This window comes from Neomonachus schauinslandi, chromosome X, assembly GCF_002201575.2.
Source record: "Neomonachus schauinslandi chromosome X, ASM220157v2, whole genome shotgun sequence".
Lineage (NCBI taxonomy): Eukaryota > Metazoa > Chordata > Mammalia > Carnivora > Phocidae > Neomonachus > Neomonachus schauinslandi.
The window spans coordinates 56430331-56442835 of NC_058419.1; the positions used below are offsets into that span (position 1 = coordinate 56430331).

The 12505-nt window shown below is 37.2% G+C and overlaps 1 protein-coding gene and 1 pseudogene across 1 annotated transcript in view; both read left to right on the top strand.

Annotated features, from left to right (window-relative positions):
• The window catches only part of CHM (CHM Rab escort protein), a 209070-nt gene that overhangs the window by 109958 nt on the left and 86607 nt on the right, over nucleotides 1–12505 (top strand). The gene's annotated exons all lie outside the window — the stretch shown is intronic.
• On the top strand, nucleotides 11738–12265 carry LOC110571831 (annotated as a pseudogene).

The following is a 12505-nucleotide window of genomic DNA, read 5'->3' on the forward strand; positions in this document are numbered from 1 at the left end:
TAATTTTCCTGTGCATATATGAATTCACATTCTTCGATATAGTGGAGTGGTCCCAAATGCCTAATGAATTGAGAGCCAAACTTCTGACTGTAGTGTTTCCACCTTCCATGATGTTTTTGAAATCAGAACTTTACTGTCAGCCTGTAGTCTTCTCACAGAGGTGGATATACCAGGATTAGAGCTGCTACTATCTGAAATCTAGTGCAGTATACCTATTCCCCTCCCTGGAATTAGCTTTCTTGTTTGTCCCTTCTTTTGTGGGGTTAGATGTATTTCTTTCAACAAGCAAATGCAGATGAAAACAAGCATTATTTTTCATTGTACTCCTAAAGTAGAAATAAAAACCACTATGGAGGGTCTTTCTAGGCTATGAATATTTTAATGCTTGAAATGGACTCTTAAGAACAGCAAACTAAGGCACTGTCTGTATGGTACAGATAAATCAAGTATGAATCAGAAGAACTTGGTTATCTGTTTCTACATTTTAGCTTAAATACTCTGGCCTTATGAGACGGTTTTACTTATCTCCAATGCAGTTTGTTTCATCTTAGATATCTAACAATGTCAAAACTTACATGAGAAAAGAAATACTTTATTTCTGAATAGTTGCCGGGGAGAAAATAATTCTCTTTAGAATGTAAACTTTGGAACTGGTAATTTTTAACACACTGATGGTTATTGATAGTTCAGTCATTTGAACAGACTAAATGTTTCTACTGTTAGTCATTCCTGTGGAAATGATCTTAGCCACAGAAATATACTAATAAAATTGTCCTGACCAATTCAGAACGGTTTTTAAAATTACCCTCTTATGTGATCTATAATTAGTGAGATTAAGAAAATTAGCCTGTCAGCCTTGCAGATTAAATTTGAGCTTCTCTGCACTTTTTTCCTCCTGAAAGATGTTAAACCATGGATAAAATCTCTCATGTTTTCTCTAGGAATACAAAGCTAAGTTTGCAAACTATGTGAGTTTAATTCCTTATATCTGTTTGGAGTCTGTAGTTAAATGTTGCAATGGTATGAGAAAAACACCCTACTTGTCTATGAAAATAAAAGCAAGGTAGCAAGACAGAGGACCAAAGCACAAAAGCATAGTGGAAGGTAGTTGAACAGCTGTGAGGTTCTCTGTGTTACAGGATACTCTCTTGTTTTTTGTTAGGAACAGCATATTTATTTTTTTTAAAGATTTTATTTATTTATTTGACAGAGACACAGCGAGAGAGAGAACACAAGCAGGGGGAGTGGGAGAGGGAGAAGCAGGCTTCCCGCCGAGCAGGGAGCCTGATGAGGGGCTCGATCCCAGGACCCTGGGACCATGACCTGAGCCTAAGGCAGACACTTAACAACTGAGCCACCCAGGCACCCCAGGAACAGCATATTTAGACTATCAGCAGTTCACAGCCCTTTTCTGTGTCAGCATACATGATGGATGTATTTGCATGTTTGACCCATTCCCAGGGATATACCCAGCATTCTTAGAGGCTTTGGCATAGATAAGAGAGGCTGCAGGCTCTGCATAGGACCCACTGTAACACAGCCTTTTTTTTTTTTTTTTCTTTTCCTCCCACAGACTTAGGGAGCACTATCTCACAGAACACCAAGGTTGAGAACCACTATGTTATTAAACTAAGCATGAAATTCATACTAGATCTGGAATTCATCTAGGAGTGATGGCTTTTATCAGTCTTCTTAACTGGGAGTTGGCTTATTGTGTGTTTCTTTGTGACTTAAGGAAAAAGGAAGTCTTTTTTATTTTTAAAGATTTATTTATTTGAGAAAGAGTGAGTGCAGGGGGGAGGGGCGGAGGGAGAGAGAAATCCAAGCAGTATGTGGAGCCCACACAGGTCTTGATATCACGATGCTTGAATTTCCCATGAGAGGAAGAGTAATAAGAGTTAATACACTCTTATATGTAACTCATATATCGGGGAAATTAAGTTATAGGAAAGGATAACATTTATTTGTTTTTATTTTTAAAATTTTAAAGTATTATCACAAGGTTTCTGTGAGGACTGTAAAGAGAGTATATTTCAGAGGTCAAGCCATCAAAGTTAAAGAATTTTTTTCCCAGGTGTAGGAATAGCATCGAGAACAGTTCAGTGTTTATATGTTTGAGTACTACTTTTTACAAGAGTAAAGAACACTAGTTATTATGATTTTTAATTGGAAACTAGAAGTTAAACAAATCAATCTTTTCTACATTAGAGATTTTTTAAAAAGGTATAAAAATACAAAAAGTTTCTGAGATGTTGGGGACTTACAGTGGTTCTGATCTCACATTTTCCAGTGCTTTAAATATGTTCCTTTTGAAACAGATATCTTCCCTGGCTAATGAGCCCCTAAACCTGTCTTGCAAATATGTACTCTTGATCACAATCACAAGAGGAACCTAGTAAGAGTGTTCATTGTGTTTGTTACCACCAGTACATTTGCAACTTTTGTACATTCTTTGATAGCCATATGTATTTTGTCTAAGCACACATGCACTCATACACACATGCTCACTCAGGGCATGTTAGGTATTGGTAACAGTTACTGAATTTTTTACCAAAGACTTAAAACTAATACTATTTTCTTACATAAAATATTAGGGGAGCATTGGCTGTAAACTTGGGCTTTCTGTTTTATCGTATGCAAATTTAGAATAAAAATTAGAATTCGTTAAAAAATATGTAGAGAGACACATAAAAGGTTTTATACTAGCTCTTTTGTAGGTGCCAGACATACATTGTTGGAAACAGAGAAAGTCTCTGGTTGGGAGGGGTTGTTGAAGAGTGTTGGACAGAGAGTAGAATAAGATAAAACTTAAGGAGTAATATGTCTTGTGAAGAAAAGAAGATAGGGTAGTGTGGCAGGAGGTGACTATAAACAGTAGGGAGGTGTCCTTTTAGATGCTATGGTGATCAGGGAAGGCCATTTAGGAGGGTGGTATTTGAGTGTAGTGACACCAAAATATGATGGTAAGGCATAAGCTTTTGGGGATTTGAGGGAAGAGCTTTCTAGGCAGCAGGAACTGTGGCAGAGGTCTAAGTTGGGGTCTTTTGAGATAACGGAAAGATTAATATGACCAGGACAGAGTGAGCAAGTTAATCAGGAATGGGGTTTGTGACAATATATCAATTGAGACCATTGGTGAGCATACAAATTATTGCCACCTGCTTCGTTGTTATGCCCCAATAATTTCTTACATTCAGGCTTTCTAGCTTTTGAAATATGATTTCCTGTTTGAGGATTAGTATTTTACTTCTGTGGGAAAATACGTATCATCTTTAATTTCCTTTATTCATTTTATATGGTTGTATGATTCAGCAGCTTTGATAATAGGACCTCAGCTGAAGGTCTAGAGGACTTTATAAAAAATAAAACGAAATGTTAAATCTAGGACACAGAATATTCTGTGTGTAAAAATAGGTTAAATGAGAATAATATATTAAAGTGAGCCTTTTTAATTTTTCCTGTAATCTCCCTCCAAAGCTGTCAGGGCCCTGTGCCTAATATTTATCTTAAGAGGCAGAGAAGGTTTCTTGCCACCCTTAGGAGAAACTTTGGTTAAGAGAGAGACCTACTGTTAATTTTTCATATACTGAATCCCACATACATAATTTTAGAAATTAAAATATTGCCTTGGGGTGCCTGGGTCATTAAGCATCTGCCTTCGGCTCAGGTCATGATCTCAGGGTCCTTGGATCGAGTCCAATATCAGGCTCCCTGCTCCGCGGGAAGCCTGCTTCTCCCTTTCCCACTCCCCTTGCTTGTGTTCCCTCTCTCGCTGTGTCTCTCTCTGTCAAATAAATAAAAAATCTTAAAAAAAAAAGAAAAATATTGCCGTACATTTTACATTCATGAATTTGGGGAATATTTTCAAAGATTCTTTGTTTTCAATTTCTAAAGCATTAATACAGTTCAGTTTTTATTCTTGTAATTTCAAAATTACTCTAAATACATATAAAATAGTTCTTCCATTTTGAAAATACAGAGATTAGACGAAGAGACACTTTCTGTTTTGTTGGATTTGTCTTGAGAACATTACATCCACACAGTATATTTCTCTTAATAGCAGCAGACATGGTAACCCTGAAGTCTGTTTTCTTTCTTGTTACATTAGTTTTTAATTAAAGAAAACAACTAGTTGAAGGCAATTACTTTCTGTGAAATGTAATGAAGATTTATTTTGGAAGTGACCTTCACTTTATTAGCCAAAGCAGTAATCAGAATTAATGGAATAATCAAATTATATACTAACTCATAAATCATCATGAACAGTGTTGTGAAAAGTTCAGCTATTAATGGGTCCCATTGTTTTGCACCTGTATTAAAAAAATTACAACTGCTGATTTCTACCTTGATAGGCACTGAAATTGCTTTTTAAAAGGCTATGTAGGATAGGGCTACCAGCCAAAAATTTTCACACTGTTAATTTATCTGTAATACAATTTGATGTACCAGGGCAAAGTTAAAATTGACTACAATGTTGGTTTGCTCTCTTTCAGTAAAATCTGACTAATCGGAAGCAGTACTCGATTAATTAAAATTCTGTTTGTTTGAATGTTGTTTGGGGTTAATGGCGTCAGAGTTAGATTATACTCCAAATATACACGGTTATCTAAATAATGTGTTGGATAGTTGCTTTTGTGAATTTTCCTTGAGCTTGTTATAAACAAATAATTGAAGTGGCAGTTTAATATTTGAAACTTATAGAAAACGGCATATCTCATTATAGACTCAGTGCTTCATATTTCTGAGGAAGAATTTACATGGATTCCCATGTTCTTTTTAACTTTAATTACCGTGGGACAATGGGAAATTTCCTTGCTGCTAAGCTTTGTATTTTTCATAGTTATATGTATGGGAATAGTAGGTCTCCACCATTCATGTCAGATAGTTGATGATATTTAAAAACACGGTCTAACAATAGCTTTGTGTAGTCAAGCATTACACTTTGTCAGAGCCTATTAAAAGAAAGTGAATTTTGGAAAAAATCTAAGACTTTGTGAAGTTAGAAAGCAAGTTTTTTTTTTTTAATTAATGTGCAGTATAATTATTTCATATATTTGAAAGTGACATTTTTTTCTCCTCTAATTTTACAAAAGAAAGACATATTCACAAGTGAGGAAATTTGTCTTTACTCTTATTTGGCAGACCCATATATTAATTTCACATTAATGGCAATTGCTTATTTTTTAAATTTATATTTTCATTGTGTTAATTTCTTAACTCTATCAAATGTCTGAAAAGTATGAAGAGTATAAATGGTTAATAACTGAAGTATAACTCTGTTAGCATTTTAAGTAAGAGGAATTCAATGTTAGGTTTAAATTTTGATTTATCACTGGCTTTCATTTCATAGGTATTTTTTTTAATCTTAAAAAAAAAAAACTGGAATAAATCTAGATTCACAGGCTTTCGCAATATACCACTGTTACTTGTTACAACCCTACTTGTTTTCAGAAAAATAAATTGTGACCACCTCAGAGTAGCAAATACCTTTCCCTTTTCCCACATGTTCTATAGCTAATAAAATGAGTGGACACTCTTAAAATTGTACCAGTTCTATTAACATTTGCATTTTGCTGTCTTTGATTTCTTTTAGAAGATTCATATTTAAAATTTTAATGTATAACATCCCGAATAATAGTTGTTTAACATATAACACTCATGACAAGGCAAATAAAAATATCAAAAGAAAACTTACTGAACAACTGAGACATAGGGATTGCAATGCCAAATGTCTACAGGGATGAGGCAGGTCATAGGAAGTGAAGTGGGCTGGAAGAAGATGGTTGGAGCAGTAGAAACCATGGTGAGCTGTTGAGCACAGGATACATCTAAAAAGAGAAGTTGCTATGTGACCGTAAGTCTTGATTGTAGGCCTAGTGTTGCCAGATTTTCTCTTTAAAAGAAGACAGAGATCCAGATTGTTTATGCCAAAGTAACTTTTTTCTTTTAAACTGAGGTCATACAAAATTTATCTACAAGCAGATTTATCTCATGGATGTCTAGTTGGGAACTCCTTGCTATAGGTAAATGACAATTTTTATTTGTACATGTCAGAGGATGATATCTTTCACCAAATTGAGGTTTTAAAAAAATGTATTATAACCATTTGAAAATGCCCTTCATTATATCACTCATAGTTAGCAACTATGGTATGTAGTGAATTTATGCCATATCCATATAACCTCAGAAGTCTAGATTTGGATTTTGAGTTACTCTATAAATTGAGCATCCTTTAAGGAAACCACAAGCATTCCAGTGGCATTTTTCTTCTCACAAATCAACAGCCTAGTAATTCTGGGATTAACCTTTGATTCTGTCTAACTACTATGTTATTTCTTCTGTTTTTATTTATTTGAGAGGGAGAGAGTGAGCAAGCAAACAAGCAGGGGCAGAGGGAGAGGGAGAAGCAGACTCAGCAGGGAGCCTGATATGGGGCTAGGACCCTGCGATTGTGACCTGAGCCAAAGGCAGCTGCTCAACCAAGTGAGCCACCTAGGCGCTCCGCTTCTCAGTTTCTTAGAGTTATGCTTTCCTCAGTTTCTACTCTTCTGCCATGGTCAGGACTATAATTGCTAGCTGCTCTCCTGCTCCCACTATCTGCCTCCTTCATCAAACCAACATGGCAATTCCAGTGGCATTCTCTTGTCTGTCACATCAAATGCAAACACTTCTAGTTACCTTTTAGCCCCATTTTGTAGTAATTTTATCCTTCAGCTCCTTCCTGTCATTCCCCAGTTTGTGCATCCATTTTATTTATTTATTTATAAATATTTTATTTATTTATTTGAGAGAGAGTGAAAGCGAGAGAAATCACAGAGGGAGAGGGAGAAGCAGACTCGCTGCTGAGCGGAGAGTCCAATGTGAGGCTCAATCCCAGGACCCTGAGATCATGACCTGAGCCGAAAGCAGACGCTTAACCAACTGAGCCACCAGGTGCCCCAGTTTGTACATCCATTTAATTACTCCAGTGTCTATGCACACTCTCACCTTTCTGCATTTTCTCATTACTTTTCTACCTTTTAGGATCTGTTCCCACCCCCAACAGTCTGGTCTGTTCCTCTTCACGGATTGACACAGGCCTAGCCATCAGATCTTCTTTCACTACACCTGACTGCTAGAAGCTATATGCTTTTAGGCAAGTGGTTTACCTTCTCTGAAATTGGTCTAGCTGTTTTAAAGGTTTCCTCTACTTTTGACATTCTGTAACTCTTCTTCCAACACATGTTGACCTCTTCTTTCAATTCCCTTATAATACTTCTAGTCTACCACAAAATAAATTCTTTATTTTTTTTCAGTTGTTATGCTTAATACTATAATTTTTCTCATTTATCTAACAGAGGGCTAAGTCTGTGCATCTACTGTGAAACTAGCATAGTACCAGTGGCTAGTTGGTTGATTTGAGCAATTTCAGTTTTATACGTAGCCCTAGGTGACTCATGTTCCAGGTTAGTACCATTAGCCTTTGAATTGAGAACGCTTGCAGGTCTTTCCTAGGATTTGCCTAACACAAATGACTATCCTTTGTTTTATTTTACTGTATGAATTGATACATACCATCCAATAGGGAAAAAGTGAATGTATTGGTGACTGAAGGGACCTGGGGCACTTCTTTGTGTGAACCAATTCAGTTTAAAATAAGATAGTCAGTCCTGAGCAGGGATTTGGTTTGGGGGTATGGAGAAGGTATAGAGGGTGTATAGTTTAAAGAAGGAGCCCAGGAATCGCAGAGGGATAAGGCTATTTGATCTGACAGTCAATTTTTTAATAAATAGCCAAAGGAGAAAATTATTGGACATGTAATCCACAGGAAGAAAGAATATGGTTTTTGTGAGGTAATTATACATCAGCCATCTGACAAGGTTCTTTGAGAGGGGTAAATAAGGTGGGAACAAGGAGGAGTCAGTGAACATTTAGATTTTCAAAAAGCCTTTAATAGATTTTATACCAAACACTGCTTTAAAAATGTCCTCCTACCATGGGGTTGGGGATAATGTTTAGTCATGCATAGAGATCTAGTTTAAACACAGAAAAAAAGGAATGGGTGGATTCAGTGAACTCCTCCTTGCATGGGGAGATTTTTACAGTAGGCTTCCTTTTGTTTTGTTTTTTTTTAACATTTTTATAAATGATTGTGGACAGTCAGCATAGTAACTCTCAACTGCTTCCCAATTTGTAATTGACACTGAGGGCTATTGTAGATAGTAAAATATCGAACTGAAGAGTATTTGCTGAAGGGTTGTTTCATAAGGTTATGTGAGAAGGCAGGAAAATGGCATAAGTGACTGTAACTCTAGATGGATCCTCCCATATTTTTCAACCCATGAAAAGTTCTAGGAGTTGTTATGTAGGGATCTCAGAAAACATTAGCTTTGGGTATTCTTGTGTCTGCATTAAGAAAAACCCACACTATATAGGACATAGTCATGAAGGGCATTACAAATAAAAGTATATTACTGTCTTGATTTAAAACTGATGCTTATTTACCTGTGTTATTTGTACAATTTGAGTTTTGAAGACTAGGTAGCAAAATGGGTCAGTGATTTAAATAAGAATTATTAATATAAGAAATGATTATATCATGTACAGAATGTCAAAGCAGAGAAAGAGGCAGAGAAAGGATGTTAGCCCAAAGAAATCCAGAGCCTAAATAGATTTACTACTATAGACTTCTTTTTTTTTTTTTTTAAAGATTTTATTTATTTATTTGACAGAGAGAGAGACAGTGAGAGAGGGAACACAAGCAGAAGAGGAGTGGGAGAGGGAGAAGCAGGCTTCCCACCAAGCAGGGAGCCTGATGCGGGGCTCGATCCCAGGACCCTGAGATCATGATCTGAGCCAAAGGCAGACGCTTAACGACTGAGCCACCCAGGCGCCCCACTACTATAGACTTCTTTGCTACATCTTAAAAGTTTGAACCAAGGGCTTCCTTTTGAATTTGAAAGATGTCTTTTTAAATGAATTTGCTTAAGTAGATATGTGGCAGATTAAAAAGAAAATGAAGCTGCTAGTCTGTGTATTCAGACTAAAAATTTCAGTTTTATTAAAAGCTTAGTTTAGGGGCGCCTGGGTGGCTCAGTCGTTAAACGTCTGCCTTCGGCTTAGGTCATGATCCTCGGGGTCCTGGGATTGAGCCCCCTGCTCCGCGGGGAGCCTGCTTCTCCCTCTCCCACTCCCCCTGCTTGTGTTCCCTCTCCCGCTGTGTCTGTCAAATAAATAAAATCTTTAAAAAAAAAAAAAAAAAAAGCTTAGTTTAAATTATGTTTAAAGAGTAGTTAGGGAACATTAGTGCTTTCCCATCAAAAGCTCCATTGATGTCATTGCAATAGGCTGTATTGGAGAATCGTTGAGTTGACATGGTGTTTCTGGTTTGCATACAAACCAGGGAGCTATTCTACACATGATGTGTAGATACAGAGCCTAGGTTGTGACCCAAGCATATAAATTGACCTCCAGTATTTTTGGAAGGCTTAATTTTTTTTTAATACTGAATGATGAATTTTTAATTTTTTAAAATTCCAGTATAATTAACATACAGTGTAATATTAGTTTGAAGTGTACAGTGTAGTGATTCTCCAATTCTACACATTACTCAGTGCTCATCATGGTAAGTATATTCTTAATCCCCTTCACTTATTTCACCCATCCCCCCAAAGAAAAGAGAACTAGTGGAAAAAAAGACTGAATGATGACTTGTATTCTATAATTTATATTCTGGGTCCCTGGTGCAATTATTAATACAGATCTGTTTCTGTCATATAATACATAGTTTTATTGTGACTTTTCCTATAGAAGGTTAATTTAAGGACAGCTGGGAAAGCTGAAAAAAAATGAATACATCATCTACAGCATGTCACCAAGAACAGAGGAAGCTAGATATATGGCTAAGAGCTATAAAATAAAATAGAGGCAGTTTCTGGGTGAGTTTTCTGAAGGCTATGTATTCCTTTTGGCAGCTTTTTCTAAGTTGAGCATGATGATTATGCCTTTCAAGAATGATGGCAATGCCTAAAGGGCAATCCATCTGTTCACAACTTTTTCATGAGTGTGAAATTTGCATCAAAAGCCCCATTGGACTTAGATACTTGTGACATATAATTTCTTGAATTAGCAGCAGTGCTCTGTCCTTACAGGTACGTGGTAACTTTTTGAAGGCCTGAAACTAATCTGTTCCTGGTACCCTCCTATCTAGATATTTGTACCCAGAGTATTAAGTAATGAACGGCCAGGATAGATACAGTGGTTGTTGAGGTTGGTAACAATTAGCTGGCTCTAATAATCACACCCTAGGTGGAAGAGAAGTGTTTCTGCAGAATCCTTCAAAGCTCTACCTGTACAGGGAGATTGTATCAGGCTTGAACAGTTAAATTTGATTGTTAAACATTTCAGAGGGGAGACTGCTCTCATGAATATCTGAATTACCTTAAACTTGTCTTCAGGAGGACATCTCCCTGCTACATCCAGTCCATCAGCAATTCTTGTCAGCTTTATGTCTCAGATTGTCTTCAGTGTCTCCATTTCATCTCCATTGCCACTACCCTGCTTCAAGTTGCCATCATCTCTAACTTGGTCTACTGCAAACATAACTGGCCTCCTCTCTTCCACTCTTGCCCCATTGACAATTCTCTACACAGCAGCCAAGCTCATCTTTTAAAAAAATATAAATCTGATCTAGTAATTCCACTACTAGGTATTTACCCAAACACTGTGAAAACATTAGTTCAAAAAAATACAGCACCCTTATGTTTATTCAGCATTATTTACACTAGCCAAATTATGGAAGCAGCCCAAATGTCCATCGATAGATGAATAAGATATGGTGTGTGTGTGTGTACGTACGTACACCCCAACATGGATGGATCTAGAAAGTATAATGCTAAGTGAAATAAGTCAGGCAGAGAAAGACAAATACCATATGATTTCACTCGTGGAATTTAAGAAAATAAATAAAATAAAAACAAAAAAGACTCAGAAGAAACTGGTGTTTACCAGAGGTGAGGTAGGTGGGGAGGTACATGAAATAGGTGAAGGGGATTAAGAGTACATTTAATATGATGAGCCTTGAGTAATGTATAGAATTGGTGAATTGCTGTATTGTACACCTGAAACTAATATAACATTGTATGGTAGCTATACTGGAATTAACATTTTTTAAAGTTAAAAAAAGATATAGCCCGTGGTTTCTGCGCAGACGCAAGTCAGGGTCTGGGTTTGCACTCAAACTGATCTGGACTGGCAGGAGGTCTTGTCAGGGCAGTGGCTATGGCTTGAGGGGTAGTTTTGATTTCTGTTTGCCTGAGTTATGAGATAAGCTGGCAAGAAGAGCTTAAGGAAAAATGTGAGACAAAGGTTGGTGAGTACAAGCAGGTGGGCAGTAAAGGTCAGCTCTTAGGATCTAGCTGGTAACAAAACCACTGAGAGAACAAATGCCACCATTGTGAGCAACACATATTTTCCCTAACAGGCATGACTGGAATGAAAAAAAAAAAAAAAAAGCCACTGAGAAGGAGTATAAAAAACATATATACATATGCAGGTGTACACTTTTGCAGTTGTGTAGATTTATGGTAGATATCAAGTAATTCTTCCTAAGAGCACAAAACACACCCTGTTCTCGTTTAAAATGAATAGGAAATTTGTTGGATTCTGACAGTGTCTGATCATTGGACTTCTTCCTTTATGACATCCACACAAGTCGTGTGCTCACTTCCCCAAGATGGCGGTTATGGTTATGGATGGTTATGGCTTAGAAGTGGCCACAGGGAATGGGTGGCGACTCCACCTAGGGATTACTGAGGTCGTGTTTGTGGAAGATGTAGATTCCTTCATGAAACAGCATGGGAATGAGACTGCAGATACAGTACTAAAGAAGCTGTATGAACAGTACCAGAAGTAAAAGTTTATGGAACTCAAACCTTGCTCAAAAGAAAAGGAGCTAGAAGGCCAGATTTCTGAAATTAAGCAGACTTTAGAAATTCTAAAATACATGCAGAAGAAAAAAGAGTCCACCAGTTCACTGGAGACCAGATTCTTACTGGCGGTAACCTGTATTGCAAAGCTTCAATTTCTCCTACTGATAAAGTGTGTCTGTGGTTGGAGACTAATGTAATGCCTGAATATGATATTGATGAAGCTCAGGCATTGTTGGAAAAGAATTTGTTGACTGCCACGGAGAATCTTGATTACCACAGAAGTCAGTATGGCCAGGGTTTACAATTGGGATATAAAAAGAAGAAACGAAGATGATTCTACCAAGAACAAAGGTTAATGCTGGCAATTAAAAATGTGGTTCAGGCGCCTGGGTGGCTCAGTTGGTTAAGCGTCTGCCTTCAGCTCAGGTCATGATCCCAGGGTCCTGGGATCGAGCCCCACATCGGGCTCCCTGCTCCACGGGAAGCCTGCTACTCCCTCTCCCACTCCCCCTGCTTGTGTTCCTGCTCTCGTGCTCTCTCTGTCAAATAAATATGTGGTTCAGTTTTCCAAACATGTTATTTTAAATACCCCAAAG